At 45.4% G+C, this 21,927-nt stretch overlaps 1 protein-coding gene and 1 long non-coding RNA gene across 7 annotated transcripts in view; both read left to right on the top strand.

Moving 5' to 3' along the window:
* The window catches only part of FLNB (filamin B), a 139,365-nt gene that overhangs the window by 25,358 nt on the left and 92,080 nt on the right, over positions 1-21,927 (top strand). The window lies entirely within an intron of this gene.
* Positions 482-9,597, top strand: LOC129635088 (uncharacterized). Its single transcript, XR_008706095.1, has 2 exons — positions 482-8,169; positions 8,555-9,597. It is a non-coding gene; the product is annotated as an uncharacterized LOC129635088 (long non-coding RNA).

The raw sequence follows: 21,927 nt of genomic DNA, 5'->3' as shown, positions 1-21,927 counted from the left end.
ACAGCCCAAACCTTGGCCCTTACTCTTCCCTCTTCTATTTGAGCACTCATTTAAAAATATATATGCTATGCTATGCTATGCTAAGTCACTTCAGTCGTGTCCGACTCTGTGCGACCCCATAGACCGCAGCCCACCAGGCTCCCGCGTCCCTGGGATTCTCCAGGCAAGAACACTGGAGTGGGTTGCCATTTCCTTCTCCAATGCATGAAAGTGAATAGTGAAAGTGAAGTCGCTCAGTCGTGTCCGACTCTTAGCGACCCCATGGAGTGCAGCCTAACAGGCTCCTCCATCCATGGGATTTTCCAAGCAAGAGTACTGGAGTGGGGTGCCATTGCCTTCTCCGATATATATATATATTTTTTTTTAATTAATTAATTAATTTATTTATTTGGCTGCATCAGGTTTTAGTCGCAGCATGTGGGATCTAGTTCTCAGGCTAGGGATTGAACCCAGGCTCCCTGCTTTGGGAACTTGGCATCTTAGCCACTGGACCACCAGGCAAGACCCCACTCATTTTTTTCCTCTTAGTTCAGGAACCAATTCAGGTGCCTCTTCCCTCGGAGAATCTGTTTTCAGATCCCCCATGTGGAGGTCATCATTTTTTCTTGTATTCCCACAGCACCGTCCACACAAATTGTAATAAGTATTCTTATTACAATTATAAAATGGCCACAATGCTGTTTATGACCACAGCCTTCCACCAGACCAGCCTCAAAGTCCTTTGATCTTCTTATATTACCATCATGATTTCCGCCTGCTAAGAGTGCCAGGATTATTTTCTGCATATTTTTTCTTTATATCTACTCATTTTGTTGTTGTTGTTTTGTTTTTTTGGTTTTTGTCCTCATCACACCTGAAGGCATGTGGGATCTTAGTGTTCTGACCAGGGATCAAACCCATGCCCCCTGCAACGGAAGCTCAGAATCCTAACCACTGGACCACCAGGGAATTCCCTACATCTACTCATTTTTACGTTCTTTCATTTCAAAAGGAAACTATAGAACACAATCATAAATAGAAAACCACTATCACTTGCCATAAAGGATCAGATCAGATCAGTCGCTCAGTCGTGTCTGACTCTTTGCGACCCCATGAATCACAGCACGCCAGGCCTCCCTGTCCATCACCAACTCCCAGAGTTCACTCAGACTCATGTCCATCAAGTCAGTGATGCCATCCAGCCATCTCATCCTCTGTCGTCCCCTTCTCCTCTTGCCCCCAATCCCTGCCAGCATCAGAGTCTTTTCCAATGAGTCAAGTCTTCGCATGAGGTGGCCAAAGTACTGGAGTTTCAGCTTTAGCATCATTCCTTCCAAAGAAATCCCAGGGCTGATGTCCTTTAGAATGGACTGGTTGGATCTCATTGCAGTCCAAGGGACTCTTCAAGAGTCTTCTCCAACACCACAGTTCCAAAGCATCAATTCTTCGGCGCTCAGCCTTCTTCACAGTCCAACTCTCACATCCATACATGACCACAGGAAAAACCATAGCCTTGACTAGACGAACCTTTGTTGGCAAAGTAATGTCTCTGGTTTTCAATATGCTATCTAGGTTGGTCATAACTTTCCTTCCAAGGAGTAAGCGTCTTTTAATTTCATGGCTGCAGTCACCATCTGCAGTGATTTTGGAGCCCAGAAAAATAAAGTCTGACACTGTTTCCACTGTTTCCCCATCTATTTCCCCTGAAGTGATGGGACCAGATGCCATGATCTTCGTTTTCTGAATGTTGAGCTTTAAGCCAACTTTTTCACTCTCCACTTTCACCTTAATCAAGAGGCTTTTTAGTTCCTCTTCACTTTCTGCCATAAGGGTGGTGTCATCTGCATATCTGAGGTTATTGATATTTCTCCCGGCAATCTTGATTCCAGCTTGTGTTTCTTCCAGTCCAGCGTTTCTCATGATGTACTCTGCATATAAGTTAAATAAACAGGGTGACAATATACAGCCTTGAAGTACTCCTTTTCCTATTTGGAACCAGTCTGTTGTTCCATGTCCAGTTCTGACTGTTGCTTCCTGACCTGCATACAAATTTCTCAAGAGGCAGATCAGGTGGTCTGGTATTCCCATCTCTTTCAGAATTTTTCATAGTTTATTGTGATCCACACAGTCAAAGGCTTTGGCATAGTCAATAAAGCAGAAATAGATGTTTTTCTGGAACTCTCTTGCTTTTTCCATGATCCAGTGGATGTTGGCAATTTGATCTCTGGTTCCTCTGCCTTTTCTAAAACCAGCCATAAAGGATAGTTCACTCCAAAAATAAAATCCATGGAAACAAATGTTACTACATTTTTGAAAACCTTGTTTAACACTCTGAGCCTGAGGCCTACCTAGAATTGGGATGTGAGTCTTCATGAACCAACCCAAATCTAGCAATTTTCACCTCAGTCATCTGTCCTGCCCCTTCTTGGGAAAAGCTGCGTTTTCTTGGAAATGGCTGTTGAGTCTCAGCAGGAGCATAGCACCCAGAAGAGACAGATCTCTGGAGATGCTGAAAGATTTGATTCTCTAACCCCTTTGTTTACTGCAAAAGTAAGAATTGTTTAAGGATCATGAGAACAGTGAGTGGAAAATATGTGACTTGGGTAGCCTCTGACTCCCTGATGGCTCAGCAGGTAAAGAATCCGCCTGCCATGCAGAAGACACAGCAGATACAGTTTCAGTCCCTGAGTCGGGAAGATCCCTTGGAGAAGGGAAATGGCAACCCACTCCAGTATTCTTGCCTTGGAAATCCTATGGATAGAGAGAGGAGCCTGGTGGGCTACAGTCCATGGATTTGCAAGAATTGGACAACTGAGCAACTGACGCAAGCCAGACTGATAGGAAGGACTTGGCTAGATTAGGATTTGATAGTTGAAAAAAAAATGATAGAAATGTGATTCCACGTTTGAGTAAACTCTTACGGAAAATGATGTCTTGGGTCTCTGTTTTTTGCAATTTACATCTAGGGAAGGCCTGAGGATGCAGATACCCCCATTTCATCGATGGGAAAAGTGATGCCCAGAGGCCTGATGACCTGGAGCTGGTCTGACTGGGTGGAACTAGGTCACCACTGTCCACCTTGATTTCCCATGTAGGATATTTCCTATTAGACTTAGGTTGTTTACTCACTGAGTCGTGTCCAATTCTTTTGCGACCCCATGGACTGTATTTCGCCAGGCTCCTCTCTCCATGGGATTCTCCAGGCAAGAATACTGGAGCAGGTGGTCATTTCCTTCTCCAGGGAATCTTCTAAACCCAGGGATCAAACTTGTGTCTCCTGCACTGGCAAGTGGATTCTTTACCACTGAGCCACCTGGAAAGCTCCCAGACTTTTCCTCTACTGTAAGTCAAGTTGCTGAGCAACAAACTAGAACCACAGTGGCTTTCTTGGAAACTTATCAGACTTCTTGGAAACATATCGGGGCTTCTTTTCCTTGCAAAGAATTCAGAAGTACTCTGATTTGCCCTTGAAAGAATGCCAGTGAGTTTATTGCCTGTTCTCTTTGCCCAGAATGGTACCATACCATTTTATTGGTGTTTTATTGGTAGGTGGGGAGCTTCAGGGTTTGGCCTCAGTTATTCAACACTTGCACATGTTCCCAGCTAGGAGGTGAGATCTCACATTGTGAAGAGATGCACCAGAAGCAAGCCAGATCCTTGGGACTCTGCCACAGCAAAACTCCAGGCTGTGCTGGGATGTCTCACCTCTTCAACTTGCCTGTAGGATTAGTATTTGTTGGATAATAGCACCCCACTCCAGTACTCTTGTCTGGAAAATCCCATGGATGGAGGAGCCTGGTGGGCTGCAGTCCATGGGGTCGCGAAAATTCGAACACAACTGAGCAACTTCACTTTCACTTTTCACTTTCATGCACTGGAGAAGGAAATGGCAACCCACTCCAGTGTTCTTGCCTGGAGAATCCCAGGGACGGGGGATCCTGGTGGGCTGCTGTCTATGGGGTTGCACAGAATTGGACATGACTGAAGCGACTTAGCAGCAGCAGCAGCAGCACACTCTGACCCAGGGAGCAAAAACCAGTAGGACAATTGCTGAATCTGGAGGGGTGTGTGAGTAAACAGCTGCGTTCCACCCCCATGGAACTGGCCTCTGGCCAGCAGCCTGATGGCTGTTTACCTTTCACTCTTTTGGAGCCTTTGGCCTTCTCCTTCAGTGGGGTGGGCAGCCTCCTGGTCTATGCATGCAAGTCCTGATGGGGAGGGAGGGACTTAGACCTCAGGGCACAGCTTCTTTAAAACATATTCCCCCGTCCATCCCATCCTCTTCATAGGTGAAGGTTGAGTATATTTGATTTTTTTCTTTTCTCTCTAAATCTTCATTGTTTTAAATCACAAAATAGATACGTGCTTGTTTAAAAAAAAAAAGCTGGAGTATTATGCATTATAAGTGAGGTAGGATGTGACTTGAGTACTAACCGTAGTGACTGAGTGCCTAGTATGTACTCGGTGGCTTTTTATGCCTCATCTCAGTTAGTCTTCGCACACAGTCAGAGGAATAGTGTTAATCCCCATTTTACAGATGAGGAACATGAAGCTCCAATGAAGATCACCGCACTGGTACGCAGGTGACTGAGCCTGGACTAGTAGCACCAAGTCCGTGGAACTCTGGAGACCAGAGCTCTGTGTGGTATCTTTCTGGAGAAAAGAATTTAGTTTGATTCAGTATCACTTTCCTTGTAACAGAATGAGCTTGTACTGTGTGTTTTCAGAAGAGAAGCCATACAGATTATTGTCATTTGTAAAACAAGAAGGCATGTGAGCAAAGATCTCCAGAGATGAATTGTCAGCTGTGTGCATCCGTCTCAGGCTGCCCAGTGCCCCTGGTGTGCTGGTTAGTCTTGGAGCCAAAGCATACCCAGGCTGGGATGCTGGCAGGCTTCGGTAGGGTGTGACTCCTTGCTTTTCCTGAACAAGCCTCCCCACTGCCCAAACCACACCACCAGTGGGGCAAGCCCATGAGGCCTAAGCCAACCTTTGCATTCCTAACTTAGCTTCCAAATAACGGGGAGCTTATCCACTCCCACTGCTTTGGTATCTCAGGCAGTCTGCAGCTGGAAAACAAACATTACCTGCCTCGAACCTTTGCCAAGCAGCCTCAATTGCAGCCTTGGGATCTGTGGACCCTCCTTGTAGCAAGCTGAGGCTGAAGCAGCAGTGTGATTGTGCAGAGTCCTCTGGGCTGTGCTTTACAAACCCACCTCACAAATCCGTGCGTGGCTGTCTTTGCTGGCTTCCCTTGGAGTGTCAGCGGCTGGGTGGTCCCAGCTACACACACTGTCAAGCAAGCCCCGTAAGGGACTCGCCCCGCTGGCTGCGTTGCCCTGGATGGCCTCACTGCTTTCTTTTTAGAGAATCCCATTAGAGAGGTTAGAGATTTTAGCATTCCTGAGATTCTTTCTGTGGCCAGTTGGGTAAACCATTTCATTTCTTCAGTTTCCCAGTTGACCCCATTCTTTTCTCGACCCTCCGTGGAATTATCAGGTGCAGGCCTATTTTGCATTCTTGGCAAAGCCGCCTGGGTTTGGTTTCTGTGGGTTTTCTGCCACCGAGGTTGAACACATCTTCTTGACTTCTGAACAGTTTCTGACCCATCCCAGCTTGATTTCTAAATTTGGCCTGGAATGCAGCTGTAGAGAACTTACTGTCCTCTTTCACACTCTTGAACTCCTGATTTGCATTCGCCGCTTGATTATTGTGTCTCTTAATCTTTGTTGTGGTTTGTTCCCCTTGTAGGAGCTTTCGTGTCTATAAGTTTGTCCTCTCTTTCATCTTACACCATGAAGCAGTTCTCAAGTTCTTACCCTACAGGTGATTTAATGCTGGGAATATTTATGGCAGCTAGCATGGTGCTGGGAGGGAATTCATTCTAGAAGGCCAAGGATTGGATCATGTTGTTCTGTTGACCAAAGTCATTAGACTTCTCTTCAGTTCTTCTGATGGACTGGAATGGAATTGGGAAATTTCACGGAATTTTCTCTGCAGTGTTGAGTAATATTGAGAAAATGTGCATCTCACTTTAGCTGTGTAGACTGGATAAGTCATTCTCGTGATATATTAGGCATCATTTTTTTAAGTGAAGTGAGAGAAACTCACTTTGAGCCTGTTTAAGTGATAAAATTGTTCTTTTGTTAGGAAGGTTTATCAAGTTTGTTTTTTTTTTTTTAAAGTGGTGTGTGGTAGAAACCCATATGAAGCTACTTTAAAAAAAGCCACTTTTCCCAGGAATTCATAAGTCCCATAGTAGAGCTCCTCCCAAGCATGGCTGGGTCCCCAGCTTCAAATGAGTCATAAGGGTTTGATTTTCTCATCTCTTTTGGTCCTTTTGGGCTCCATGTGGTGGCAGAATAGCTTTTGGCCTCCCAGATTCAAGTCCAGCCAGAAAAGAGAGAGAATGAGTGGCAAACACAGAATTGTTGTTTGTGACTCCCATACAAGTCCTAGGATTTGATGACCCCTCTAGTCATATATTGGAGAAGGCAATGGCACCCCACTCCAGTACTCTTGCCTGGAAAATCCCATGGTGGAGGAGCCTGGTAAGCCGCAATCCATGAGGTCGCTAAGAGTCGGACACGGCTGAGCGACTTCACTTTCACTTTTCACTTTCATGCATTGGAGAAGGAAAGGGCAACCCACTCCAGTGTTCTTGCCTGGAGAATCCCAGGGACGGCAGAGCCTGGTGGGCTGCCGTCTATGGGGTCGCACAGGGTCGGACACGACTGAAGCGATTTAGCAGCAGCAGCAGCAGCTAGTCATATTTGCCTAGCTCTGAACCAACTTCTGTGCTTAGGGGCACCTGTCACATTTACCCTACCCAGTGCCTAGCATCAGAAACAACCAGTGACCCTTACAGACAACTGTGGGTTCACAGACCCGGGGCAGTCCTGCGGTGGGGCTCAGGAAGACTTGGAACCAGGAATCAGGAAGCCATGGAGACTACCTCTGGTTTCTGTTTCCCTGGAGTCTGTTTTGTTTCCTTTTCTCTTCAGACAAGCCCTACTAGCACCCCACACATCACGACTGCCCCACGGCTCCTGACTGTTACCATTTCACTCACTCCTCAAGGGAGAATGTGATTCAGCTGAATTCAGTGGGATTCAGCTCCCACCCCAGTTCCTTTAGCTGTGGAGATTGAGACTGGGGCCCTTTAAGACAAATCTGGGTGGGTGGAGCCTATTCTAGGAGAAGATGTGACGTAGGCTGATGGTTCAGGAGGGACAGATGCTTCTCCTCATCTGGGTGAGAAGCCTTCTCTCTGCATCCTAGCTGTTGGTATAAATAGTGTCAAGGGCCTGTCTCCCAAGCTAGACTTCAATGGATGGAGTTCCAGCCCAGCTACAGGGTCGCCTGCTTCCTGCCTGGAAGCACCGCCCAGGCTCAGCACCTTGGGACCTCTCTGAGCACTCCTGTCTGCTCCAACGTGGGCCCTTCCTTCCTGCAGAGGAGACGGCACCGTCTAAGAGGCATGAATGGGAATTTCCTCCTTCCAGGCCCCATGACTCGGGATGGCTTCGACTGGAAAAACTGAATCAAAGAGTGTGCTTAGGCCAAGGATTTCCCCAAACACTAATCAGCGCTGATTACTTCCAGCGTGTTGCCTTTGGCTCTGCAGAGAGTTTTGTCCGTTGTGGCCGCAGTGTCTGGCTCCTGCTGCTTAAAAGACGAGAAATGAGTTTGTAGAGATGAGCCCCAGTGAAGAGTTGTCCCTTCGCCAAACCAACCTTTACTAGGTGTGAAAAACCCTAATTACTGAATTCATAGGTCATTGGCTGGCCTTTTCCTCCAGCATTAACACTTGGGGGTGGAGGGTCATGATACTGCTGCTGAAATGAAATCCTGAAAATGTGTTGAGGGAAGCTTCTATAAAAATCCTTGCTCATTGTTGAAAATGACTTTTCTCCTCTGTCTTTATGTCTTTTGAATTGAGCCCAAATGCTAAGTATGAATAGAGATGCCATGCTCCAATCCCGAGGTCATCTAAAGGAAGTAAAGCAACTCTGTGTACCTGAAACTTGATCTTGGATGAACTGAATGCAGTTTTATTATTGAGTCTGTGAAAGTTCACTAACTGTGCTGTGTAAAACAGTGGTGAAAAACTGGTAGTTGGTTCTCATAGAGTGGCGTGGAGAGCCTTGAAATGCTTTGTGGTCAGATCTTGAGTTTACAGCCTGGAAGGTAAGAGTCAGAGAGGGACAGGATGTGCTCAAGGTCACACAGGGCATTGTGGCTAGGTTAGATCCCAGACCACCGGGTCCCAGGCCTCGGGGATTTGGCTTGTCTTGGTCCTGCCTGGTCAGGTCTTGAATTTAAGGCTTCTCTGGTGGCTCAGATGGTAAAAAATCTGCTTAAAGTACAGGAGACCCGGGTTTGATCCCTGGGTAGGGAGATCCCCTGGAGAAGGGCATGGGAAGCCTCTCCAGTATTCTTGCCTGGACAGTCCCATGGACAGAGGAGACAGGTGGACTACAGTCCATGGGGTCACAAAGACCAGACACGACTGACTAACACTTTTTCTTTTCTTTTTTCTTGGTCCTCCCTGTAACTGCCTTCTGCTGGGAAGGATGAAGCAGAACTTAGAGTCTGGAGTAATGGATAGGATTTAAAAAAAAAAAAGCAGCTTTACTGAGATATAATTCAAACGTCATAAAATTCACCCCTTCAAACTGTTATTTTTAGTATGTTCACAGAATTGTACTACCATCACCAGTATAGAATTTTAGAACACTTTTATCCCTGCCCCCTACCCTGCAAAGAAACCCATTAGCAGTCACTCCCCATGTTTCCCTCCATCCAGGCCCCGGTAGCCACAAATTTGTTTCTCTGTATAGATTTGCCAATTCTGTACATTCATATAGTAGAATCATACAACATGTGGTCTTTTTGTGATTGACTTTTTTTACTGAGCAGAATGTTTTCAAGGTTTACCGATTTATATCTATGCTTCATCCCTTTTTATGGCCAAATAATGGAATGTATAGGGATTGAATTTGAAAATAAAGCTTGAACAGTTTCAGATTTATTTTTCCTTTGCCTGGTAAGCTTTTTCCTGAGAAACCAGCCTCTACTTTTGGAGATGAAATGAGAGACCTTCTCAGCCTTCCTAGATCTAAGCAGTTGCTATTGATACTGTTCTTAAATATTTTGACACCTGGGAGAAAAGTTGGTCTTTGGAAGAAAGTGTACTCTTTCTTGTATTGCCAAGAAAATTAATACATGCTAATTAACACAGATGCTCAAAAGTCAGAGTTGTAATGAACTTTTTCCTTATGTTTATTTTCCAAATACTTGACTTGTTTAAACATTTTTAATTTTAGCAATAACGTAATTTTTCTTGCTCTACCCAAATTCACTGGAAACTTTCAACCCTGCAGACGATATGAAAGAACAGTATAGTGCACCCCCATGTAAATTTCTCCTGGAGTCTCCACTTATTAATGTCTTTCTACATTTACATACTTTTGTCACTCTCTGTAAGTATAAATGTCTTTCTACATTTTATACTTTCCATAAAAGACCTGTCTTTTATGGAACCCTTTGAGAGTACCTAGATCATGACCCTTCACTCCCACATACTTCAGCAGGTGTCTCTAAGATACAGGTCAAGTTTCTTAACCACAATGTCACTGCATACCCAAGAAGTTAGCTCTGATACAATAATAATATCTCACATAAAATCCCATGTGTCCTTTATGGTCAATTAAAAAAACCCAGGAACCAGTTGAAGATTATTCAGTTGAATTTGGTTTCAAAGTTACTTCAGCCTTTTTCTTTAATTTAGAACATCCCCCATCTTTAAAAAAAATAATAAATTTTTTTTTTTTTTTTTTGCCTCGACATTGCCATTTTGGAAGAAGTTGGGCCAGTTGTCTTGTAGAATGGGTGCTTCTTAAATGTTACATGCGTGAGAATCACAGAGTTGGAGGATGTCTTGGTGAAGCACACACTCTGATTCTGGAAGACACGGAGGGGCCTAGGAGTTAGCATTCCCAGTAGGCTTCCAGGTGACGCCAGGGCTGCCTGCCTGCAGACCACACTTGGAGAACCTAGGCTGTAGAATGTTCTGTATTTTAGATTTGACTGTTTCCTCAGGATTAAATTCAAGTTAAACATTTGTAGCAGGTGCACTTCCCAAGGTCATGGGCACTTTCCCTTGCATCATGCCAAGAGGCCCATCGCATCAGTTTGTCCTATGATTTGTGATGCTCAGTGCCATTGAAATGGTGTTTGCCAGCTCTCCATTGAAACAGCACCTTCCTCCTGGTGTAATCAATAAGTGATCTTTGAGACTGCATGAATATCTTGGTCCCCAACAGTTTTCACCCATTAATCAGCTTCTTGGGGGGTGGGGGAACATCTTGGGTTATAATCTCCAGCTGGCAACACTGCCTCTTATGTAATTAGCAATTAATTATATGGGTGTGTGAGTAATTTTTATTTTTTAAAATGTAGCTAGTGGCAGGTTCATTTCCATTTGTACTGTTAACATTGGCTTTTACAGTTTCCCAAATTTGGAAGCTTTACAGTCCTATTTTGTATGATTCCCTTGAGAAGTATTTACATCTTGCAGCCAGGGGTAGTATGGTGTATTTTAAATATCCACTAAAATAATTTTTTTACCACCTCCTGCAGTTGCTTGCTGGGACTATTATTGGGACTCTTAAATATCCCACTGATTTCAGAAAATCACTCTATGCTGGACAGGCAATTCTCACATGTTATAAGCTGTTTTTTTGTTTTTTTTTTTAAACTGAAGTAAAATGTTGGGTGGCCAGAAAGGGAGTGTTTGAATAGGATCCACTGGAAAAGTGTCTCAGAAAGGTCTAGCCCTTCCCCGGCCCCCGGTCCCTAAGAAGCTGCCGAGGAGGGATTTCCACGTGAGGGCTGGGTTGGAGTGCATGACAGTTTTTCTAAAAAGTCTAGAACCTTGAGCAGCTCCTTCACTATGTGGTCTGGAGGTAGAAAGATTAGGGCTGGAGAGTGTTCAAACATCCCCCTGCCCCCCACCCACTGTCAGAAAGATGCTGTCCGAAATTCCACCCCTACATCTCAGCAGCAGTATGACCAAGTTTCTGAGCCTCAGTTTCCCTGTCTGTGAAATAGGGATAATGATGGTCTTGGCCTCTTAGGGTTGTTGGACACATGAAAGGAGATGACTGTGTGGAGTGCTTGACACAGGACTGATTACTCTGTGGATGCATGTTGATTGAATGGATTTCTGGTCCTTAAAAAAGAGGTTTAAATCCTATTTTCACTTAAAACCTGTAAGTATATATTTTCAAGTACACATATTCTTGATTTTATTTTTCACTGTTCAACAAACGAGTATTGGTCCATACTAACAGATTCTGTGTAACATTTTGGTTTACTGAGCTAATTTAAGAACTGAGATCTTTAAGTTATATATATTTATGCTCTTCTGTGCTGGGTATACTTAAGCTGACAGCAGGTTAAGTGAATGGATTACCACTGGCCACTTTCAGAATCACCATTATTTGGAAAGAAGGTCCTAATCAGGGAGATGCATTCCACAGATGTTCCCTGAGCTTTTCTCTCTGTGTCAATCGCTTCTTCAGTATCTGTGGAGCCATGTGTGCTGGCAGATCACCACTGCTTTGTGTAGAACCAGGACGTTTTCTGACGGTCGCTGCCTTGACTGGCCCATGGTTTTCTTGCAGAAACCACATTCACAGTGCATCATCCAGCTTCTAGTTGTGGCATCTTTAAGGTGGGGTGTGCTGTGTTGTGCTTAGGCGCTCAGTTGTGTCCCACTCTTTGCAATCCCATGGCTTGTAGCCTGTCAGACCCCTCTGTCCATGGGGATTCTCCAGGCAAGAATACTGAAGTGGGTTGCCATTCCCTTCCCCAGGGGATCTTCCCAACCCAGGGATTGAACCCAGGTCTCCCCCATTACAGGTGGATTCTTTACCATCTGAGCCAGCAGGGAAGCCCAAGAATACTGAAGTGGGTAGCCTATCCCTTCGCCAGAGGATCTTCCTGACCCAGGAATTGATCCAGGGTCTCCTGCATTGCAGGCAGATTCTTTACCAGCGGAACTACCAGGGAAGCCCCAGGGGGTGGAGTAAGGTGGGGTAAGGACCTGGAAAACATTGCAAAGGAACCCGAGTCTCTTGCATTGGCAGGCAAGTTCTTTGCCGCTGAGCCACCAGGGGAAGCCCGCAGTGATTTTTACCTACAGGTAATTCAACAGCCCCCATCCCACCCCCAGTCTTTGTTTCCCCTAAAAACTACTTGATATGTGTGCCTTTTTTTCCCCACACCGTTTCACATTTTGGGAGTTAGAGCAACTTACACATTTGTTGTAATGCGTAATTGACAGTTTAGGAACTGACGTCAAACGAAGGGGTTAAGAGTCCCCTGTGGTGGTCCCCCAAGATTGCCAGAGAAAACAATTATATTTGAAGTTCAGATAAACAGTGAATAACTGTTTAGTAGAAGTATGTTCCAAAAATGGCAAGCGGTTCTCTCATGTTACAAGTCATTGAACAGGACACACACTAAACAGTTGATTGTCTGAATTTATATGTAACTGGATGTTCTGTATTTTATTCGCAAAATCTGGCAACCCTAGGTCCAGCTGTCTGCTCAGAAATGCCCAGGGTTTTCGTGTTTGCTGCAGGGTGCTATTAGCAGCTTCTGGAGTGTCCTAGGAGAGATCTGCTGAGGCATCTCATTAGGCTGTGGTTTAGTGCGCCGGGTTGGGGCCAGATTAGTAATTAGCTAACCTGACCTCACTCGTGAGGAATGTGCTCTTGCTAGGTATTAGCGGGAGGTTTAAGCTCTCAAAGCCATTGTCAGAAGCCTGTCAGTGATGTCATCAGCTGGAAAAGCCAGAGCTCCAGTTTTGGTAATAAATGGAAATGGAATTTCACAGGTGGGGTGCAGAGGAATTTATTCTGACAGGAAGCCTGATGGAGCCTCTCAGCCGTACGCAGCCCCCAGCCAGGTTTCTGAATCCTGAAGAACAACCAGAAGCTTCTGACGCGGGGTGCGATTACACCGTTGGCCCAAGGCCCTGGAAAAATTGGCTTGCTCTCAGCGAACACTCCAAGAGCTACAAAGGGGGTGTCAGGACTGTTTTGCAGCTCTGAGTGGGCCCATAACTGGGGAGGAAGGGAGGCTGATGTGGATATCGTTCATTAGACTGCTCAGAGCAATTCTCGAAAATGCGCACTTGGTACCACATGGGCCCACACCATCTCTGTCATCTTGCCCTCTACTGGGTGCGTGTGTGTGGGAGGGCTTGGGCAGTGGGCACAAGTCCTTAGGATTTACTCACTCACAAAACTCCCTTTTACCTTGAAATAGAGTGAACTTTACATTTTTTTTTTTTTTTTTCAAAAGGGTAATTTGTTATGCATGAGTGGGCTGTCAAACAAGTCCTGAGTGTGGTAACTATAGCCATTTCATTTTATCTGGAATCTCCTATAAAACATTCCGGAGAAAGACGGGTGGGAGTTCTTTCTGATCAGCTTTTGCATTCAGGTTTCTGCGTCCTGTTGGAGGTTCCACTTAAGCCGCTGCCCACAGGAGCGGGGCTGCTCCCGGAAGTGTTGCTGGCGGGCATGCTCCGCCAGGTTGTGAAGGCTCTGGTGAGCAGGCAGGAAGCTCAGAGCATCGTTTCTGAAGGTCTGGGCTCCATGGTCTCTGGCTTTCTTGTTAAATTAGAATTTGGAAGCATTGACCCTGAGTCTCTTGGTTGGCTCACGTAATGGGGAGGCGGAGATGGATCCTCCCAGGCCTCTCTTTTCTTCCACATCATCCCCCTGGGGCCCCACCACTCACTGGGACAGTGTCCCTGTGTGCTGGGCAAATAGTCCAGCCTCTGGGAGCCTCTCTTTTGGCATCTGTAAACCACGATGTTTATGCCTCCTGTGGGCAAACTGCCATAGCCAAGATGTTCAGTATTTTGTGAGCTCTTACTCCGTGGGTGGCTTTTGTTGACTGGGTATTTTAGAGGATGTCATCGAAAGAGTTTGGCCTGGTCAGACTTTAGCTTTTGAGTATACCTTGTCACAGTCTGGCCATTTATCATTTGAGACCCTCACCATCTCTCTGACCTGTCTGTAAAATGCAAGTGCCCCAGGCATGGCTTACCCCTCACTTCTGCAACACCCTTCTACTCCTGTGTACAAGAGTTCACTATTAATGTTGTTGTTCAGTCACTCAGTTGTGTCTGACTTTTTGCAACCCCATGGACTGCAGCACACCAGGCTTCCCTGTCCTTCACTATTTTGCATAGTTTGCTCAAACTGATGTCCATTGGCTCAGTGATGCCATCCAACCATCTCATCCTTTGTCACCCCCTTCTCCTCCTGCCCTCAGTCTTTCCCAGCATCAGGGTCTTTTCCAATGAGTCGATTCTTTGCATCGGGTGGCCAAAGTATTGGAGCTTCAGCTTTAACATCAGTCCTTTCAATAAATATTCAGGGTTGATTTCCTTTAGGATTGACTGGTTTGATCCCCTTGCTGTCCAAAGGTATTACCCATTATTCATGGGTATTCTCTAAAAAAGAAAAAGAATTGCAGTGCAGTTCTAAGAGGACCTTTCAGATTCTTTGCAGCATCATTCTTCCAAGGAACTGGCAGGATCATCCTTTCTTTGTTTAGAATATGGTTTCATTACTTTAAGACAAGTCTGTGAGAAAGCAGGCTTGACCCAAGAGCCGAAGGCTGCACTGGGCTCCAGGCCACACTTGTTTTCTTTTCTCTTTCCTCGTTCACTCCTCTTGGGGTCTGACTCAGCCTCATTCGCCGTCGAAGAGAGGGACGAGGGATGACCTCCTGGGTGGGGATTCTGGTGTAATTGGATTCATGTGTGGTCTGGCTGCTGCGTGGTTCTGAACCCTGGCTGCGACCTTAGAACCAATGGGAAAACTTTAACTATTAATGGTATTCTGGCCCCACCTCCAAGAAATGCAAATTGTATTTTCTTTTGGAGAAGGGGCAGTGTGCTTTTATATTATTACTGTATTTTCTGGATTGGAACTCAGATGGTTTCTGTGAGTAGAAGTGTTGAGGGTTAAAAAGACAAGTTGGACTAGCGAAGCCTGATAGGGACCACAGTCATGACCATCGTTAACAGTAAAGCAGCCCTGATCTCTTAGGGGGCTGCCTGGAGGGATGGGATCGCTGGGGGAGACTTCTTCTTTTCTCACACTTCGAATATAATTTGAATTGATTGCAACACGCTATTTGATAACTAGGGAAATTTGATGATGATCAGGAAAAAACACTTTATAATATATATATATATATATATATATATAGCAGTACAAACATATGAAATGACTGAGATTCCTTCAAATTCAGAACTCCTTCCAACAAGGCTGCTGGAGTTCAAAGCCTTTCTTTGTAACTAGACTTAAAAGGGCCCCAGTCCCAATCATTTGAATTCCCTCAGAGGTGGCTAATCTCTCCCCCTCCTCCCTCTGAGGGTGGATTTGATTGTTAACAATGGCCCAGCTACTTGGCACCCAGCCTGGTGAGTAAGACAGCTGAGTAAGAGGGGAAAACAGGGCCTTGGGTCAGAAAAACCAGGATAACAAGTGGCAGGATTTTCTTATCTGTTCAGAGAAGCCCCAGAAGCTGCAAAAAGCTGCAGCCTCTGGACTGTTCTGTGGGCAGTGGCCGTGACATTTCTGGGGAGGGCAGGCTGTCATCTCAGCAGCTGGGGCAGCAGCCCTCAGCTTAGTGGCTCGTGGGCTGGTGAATGTCTGCTGTGCACAGTGACCCACCCACTCTAAGTGACTTCAGAGCTGGTGTGGCCAGAGTGCTCAGAGGACATAAGGAAGTGCAGCTGTTGTGTAACACCGTGCCCTGCCTGTCCTGAGACAGACTGTACAGAAGGCTGCTTCAGGATTCCCATGTTCATCCTGCTGCTTTTGCACTGTGCTCCTGCCAAGTCTGGTTTGTGTGCTTCCTCCATTCCCCATTCCCTGTGTTCATGGAGTCGGGGGCATGCATTTGTGTCTCCCAGGACACTGCTGCTTATGTCTCTCGGCACTGATGCCAAGAATGAATGGGAGTTAAGTGTTCTCTGTTTCTCCCAGGTCTAGACACTGTCAACCCATTTTACAGATGAGGAAAATTGAGGCTTGGGAGGGTAAGATCTTGTGGTGATAGTCGAGTGGGGTGTTAACCCAAGTGGTCGTATCCCTCTGTACTTGTAGATCTGAAATTCATCTGGTAAATCTTTTAATTTCCAAAAGAAGTCTTTTTTTTTTTTTTTTTTTTGGCTTGTGGGATCTTAGTTCTGTGACTGTGGATCAAGCCTGGACCTGCAGCAGTGAAAGCATGAAGTCCTAACCACTGAACAGCCAGAGAATTTCCCCAGAAAGAAGGTTTTAAATGACAGCTTGTGTTAGGTACTCAGCTCTAATTACAGTTTGTTCATTTCACAAACTTAGTGCTTTCTTTTTAATTTTAAAGCCCCTGTGCTAGGGATATGGCCTTATCTTCAAATCTCTCACAGAGAAGAAAAACAGCCAGAGAATGTGCCCAAGTTGCTATGGCAGGTTTTATAGGACATGGCTTCTCACAGTGCCTCCCAGAGAGCAGTAAATTTCATCTGGGTGTCTAGGAAGGCCTGAGGCAAAGGTGGTGTTGGAAGGGGCAGAGTCAAGAGACAGGATGTTCTGAGCTGCAGAACTGCTCGGGCAGACTGTGGGGAGTGTGGAATGTGAGAGCGTCTGGAATCAGCCTCTGGCCTCAGTGCTTCGGACTTGCTGAGGCTGGGATGGACCATCCATTGTGCCGTTGGCCAGGTTGTGAAGAACCTCAAAAGGGTGGAAAAGGTCTTGGATAGGACTGTCTAGACATGTGCTACCTGCCAGCCACTTAGGGTGGTTAAATTGAAATTAACAAATTAAATAAAATGTACAGTTGAGCACTTTAGCCACACTAACCACATTTCAGGTGCTCAGTAGTCCTGTGTGGCTTGTGGCTACTGTATTAGAAGGTGCACATATAAAACATTTCCATCATGGCAGAAAGTTCTTCTGAACAATTCTGCTGATAGCAGTGTGCTGTAGTTTGAACTATGGTCTTTGGGGCCAAATTTGGCCCTCTGCCTGTTCTTGTAAAATTTTATTGGCACACAGACCACACCCATTCCTGCATATTGTCTCCACTTTCTCACTCAGACGGTAGTTTTGAATAGTTCTAACAGAGACCTTATGGCCAGTCAAACCTAAAACTTGGTGTTCAGTTGCTAGGTTGTGTCTGATTCTTTGCAACCCCATGGACAGTACCACGCCAGGCTCCTCTGTCCTCTCCTATCTCCCGGAGTTTGCTGAGATTCATGTCCATTGACTCAGTGATGCTATCTAATCATCTCATCCTCTGCCGCCCTCCTCCTCCTTTTGTCTTCAACCTTTCCCAGCATCAAAGTCTTTTCCAGTGAAATCTTCGTGTCAGGTGGCCAAAGTTTTGGAGTTTCAGCTTCAACATCAGTCCTTCCAATGAACACCCAGGACTGATCTCCTTTAGGATGGACTGGTTGGATCTCCTTGCAGTCCAAGGGACTCAATTCTTTGACACTTGGCCTTCTTTATGGTTCAACTCTCACATCCGTACATGACCACTGGAAAAACCATAGCTTTGACTATACGGATCTTTGTTGGCACAGTGATATCTCTGCTTTTTAATATGCTGTCTAGGTTTGTCATAGCTTTTCTTCCAAGGAGCAAGTGTCTCTGGCCCTTTAATAGAAAAAGTTTTCAGGTTCCCTACTATAGACCCAGGGGAACAATAGAAGCTGTCCAGGCTGAAAGTGACAAAAATGGCTGTCTATGGCCTGAGAGGATAACTAGGGTGGTGGTAGGTAGGCCATATTGGTGAAGACACCCATTCATAGTGACCTCCAAGTGTCCCATGAGAGACAAATGAGGCCTTGCCCTGGCAGATATAGTTCCACTGATCTGTGGTCCACTTAACAAAACGTCTGTCACTGAAGTCCTCTAACTTCTGGTTCTAAAAATTATTAATTGGAGCCAGGATTCTTGTCTTTGTGTGTCTTAGACTCCTGTGACTCTCTGAAGACTGCACTTTTTCTTTATGCATCAGATACTATACATGGGGTTACAAAGGAAACCAGCTATGTTGAAATACAGTTACCAGAAGTAAAGTTTGGATCTAGTAATAAATGCACATCTGTATTGAAATGTTGAGTAACAAAATCTAGCAGCAAGTCTAATGGCTACCGTAATTTTGACATAGTGTTGAGTACAGAGGATATTTTGAGATATTGCTGACACTGTAATATGATGGGAAAAGACTGATTTCGTTGGTGGCAAAACCACAGGTGCTTCTAATAATACACCTGTGTTTTATGGTCTACATTCATATAGAAAAGACTTGCTACATTGTAGTCAGAGGTTACTGAAAACAAAAGATTAAACGTTTTTTCCTATTCCAGTTCATAACCTTCCCCTGCCCCAACCCCAGCTACCCCACCTTCCCCTGCAAGAGTCCCTGACTTAGGCCATCAGTCATGGGAAGTTAGAGGCCAGCTGAGGATGGTGGCTTGTCTTGCTAAGTGTCTTGGACACTTAACTTCATTCTAGTTCCACTTCTCTCTAGTTTGTGAGAGAATATTTTTTTACTTTTTTGGCTGCACTGGGGCTTTGTTACTTTGTGCCGACTTTCTCTAATTGGGGTGAGCAGGGACTTCTCTTCGTTGCGCTGCGCTGGCTTCTCATTGTGGTGGCTTCTCGTTGCAGAGCACAGGTTCTAGGTGCTTGGGCTTCATGTGCTCTAGAGCATGGCCTCAGTAGTTGTGGCTCACAGACTTAGTTGCTCCACAGTATGTAGGATGTTCCCAGATCTAGGATCCAACCTGTATCTCCTGCACTGGCAGGTGGATTCTTTACCGCTGAACCACCTGGGAAGTCTGGGATATTCTTGATATATATCATGAAGCGTGGTGCCAAAGGGAAAGGGAATGTGTCAGAGGAGACTGAATCTTGAACAGCAGTGGCTAAGAAAGAGCCACGGAGTGAACCGTGGGAGAGGAGGGCATTCCCTGCAGAGGGACAGCCTGTGCCAAGACCTGGAAGGGTGTGCGGGTGGCTGCTGGCCCAGCCGCTAGGGCAGGGAAGAGAACGTGTGGAGGCATGGGGTGAGGGCTCCCCATTAGGGGAGCCAGGCAGAGACCTGCTGCAAGGGGCCTGAGACCTTCCAGAGGAGTTTGGACTGTGTCCAGAGTTGCAAGGATGTTTTGAGAATTTTGGCCCTGAGCCCATCTTATCAACTATAATAAAACACACCCGTTTCTCACTTTGCAAAAAGAATATATTTATGTGTAATGTTGTATAATAATTTGAAACGTAAAAGAAAATAGTTTTGCCTCTGCTTATATCTGTTCTTTGTTATATTATTCGGCTATGAATACTTCTTTATTTTACTACTATCTGATGTTTCAGCAGTCATAATGCATATTTGGGGATTCCTGGGATATGAGAAAGCTAACCTATAACTCATTTTCAAAATGTAGTGAAATTTAGGACTTCCCTGGCAGTCCAGTGGTTAAGACTATGCTTCCACTGGTGTGGGTTTGATCCCTGGTTGGGGAACTAAGATCCCACATGTTTTGTGAAGTGGCCAAAAAAATTCTGGGGAAAAAAGGTAATGAAATTTCTGTGAATGCCAAAGTTAACAATTACTAAAGAATATATAATGTTAAATGTAGGCATTTAATAAAACATTTATTAATTTCAATTTCTTTTGCTTATCATACTTTTGGATACCAATTCCCCCAATCTGCCTATACCCAGCTTTCAAATTGTTTTGTAGATCCCTGACAAGGAGCTGTGCCTGAGGGCCGTGAGACGGCCCTGGTAGGGTCAGTGGGGAAATTTGGTAGAGTTTTGATATGTGGGCTAAGATCAAGTAGTCAGTAAAGTGGGCCTGACATTAGCTGATGGATGGTGAGCTGGGGATGCATTCAGAGGTGGTCAGCAGTTTTGGAGGAGAGAGGGGATTTGGTGACTGAGGGTTGTTAAGGGGTCCAGTTGGGCTTGGTAATTGGTTGTTTAGAAGATTTGTTGTTTACTGGTTGTCTGGCCAGATTGGCTGGTGATGATCTGAGGTGGCCTCAGCCTGCGATGGTTTGGAGTGGGACTTGGGTTCCCAGACAAACTGAGGCTAGGTCATGGTGGTGAAAACACCAGATCCTGTCTGCTTGGCCAATGGTCAGTGACAAGGGCCCTGGCCTTCGACTTTGCAGAAAAGAATTTCCACAAAGATGGAAAGCAGTGAAGCAAAGTATTTATTAAGAGGAAAAAAAATACAGTATGTGTAGATAGACACATGGGCAGATGCAGAGGGAGAGTCCCTGAATTGTGCCCTTGTAGTGGTCTGAATTAATTTATGGGGTATTTCTTCCGGTTTCTTTTGGCCAGTCATTTTCATTTGCTTGGTTCACAGTCCATATTTGGTATACCTCAGGATTCTCCCACATGTGCACAGTTATCTCTTAGCCAAGATGGATTTTACTGAATAGGCAGCTGGGTAGAACATTCCTTGACATAGCTACCCTTTGGCCTACCAGGAGGTTTTCTGCGCATGTGTGGTCAGGGAGATCTCCTGACTTCAAGAACGAGAAGTATGTGGTCTGGGCTGGGCCCAGCCTTCTCCCTTAATTGTCCTGCTATTCTTATCTTGGAGTTTTAGGCAATAGGGAATGAATCTCCAGTTGCGTTATCCTGTGGGGTGGGGATGGGGGGTCATCTGCCTCCTGCCTCAAATCCCCGCTGAGAGATGTAAACCCCAAAAAATCTTTTTTGGGAAGATGAAGGGCGAAGGGTCTGACTTTTGACTTCTTCAGGCTTGGAGACCATACCTAGTTGAGGTCACAGAGCTCTTGCCCCTAAAGGGCCCAGGGCGACTTCTGCTGTTGAGTCAGAATCTGCTGTGGGGAGTGGCTGGGGTGCTTGCGTCAGTGGGTTGTTGAATGGTTGGTTTATTGATGAGTGGGAGGTTGTTGCTTGGGTAGAAGATGCCTTCTTCTTCCTATGTGAGTGGCATCATACTGAGTACCAGGATCACATTGATGCTTCAGACAGAGTCTGGGTCGTGACCCCAGGACGCTTTATTACAGTTGAGTAAACCTCAGATTTGGATCCAGAACTACACAGAGAGTGGATTTAATTAGCACCCACACTGTATTAGCACTCACACTGTGTGGTTAGTTGCTATTACTATGCTTATGAGTATTTCATTCCTCAGTAGCAACTAGGAATTGGGTTTGGTTCAGTTATTTCACAAATATTTTTGTTAACTTTTCCTAAGTTCTCCCATCTCCCCTGTATAGAACATTGAGAGCTAAGTGGAATTTGGGTGGAGGTTCTGGAGATTTCCCCAGATCACATAATTTAATATTCCTCTTGCTCACATCAAGATGACCCTCCCCACCCCCCACGATTTCTCCCAGTCCAAATTGCTGGGTTCAGTCTCTGACTCTTCTTGCTTGACAATGCATTGTCTGAAGGATTTTGACATTGGAAGCTCTAAAGCAAACCCAGGCAGGAGGAGGCTGGCTTGCCTCTGTTGAAGAATTACAATTTTCACAGGATCAGGAAGACATGTGGTTTTGAAGTGAGTGGGTTTGGCCAGAATTTCATAAACGCCGTGGTTAAGGAGTGTGCCGCCCTTTGACACTATCAGCGAGAACCGACCTTTTGAGACCTTGCCTTTATCTGTGGAACTGGCTTCCAAGTCACAAGAGTCTAGTTTCTTAATTACTGCCACCACAACAGTTGTAGATTAAAGACAGCCTTTGTAAGTTATTTCCTGTTTTCTTTTTGTGTCTCTTTGTCTGTCTCCTTCACCCCCACACCTACCGGTTTCTTAAAACATAATTTCCCAGCCTCTGGGAGGATTTAGGAGAAGTATTTATAGAGATCTGAAGGCAGT

Source organism: Bubalus kerabau, chromosome 20 (assembly GCF_029407905.1).
Source record: "Bubalus kerabau isolate K-KA32 ecotype Philippines breed swamp buffalo chromosome 20, PCC_UOA_SB_1v2, whole genome shotgun sequence".
Lineage (NCBI taxonomy): Eukaryota > Metazoa > Chordata > Mammalia > Artiodactyla > Bovidae > Bubalus > Bubalus kerabau.
This window is presented reverse-complemented; position numbering and strand designations above follow the sequence as displayed.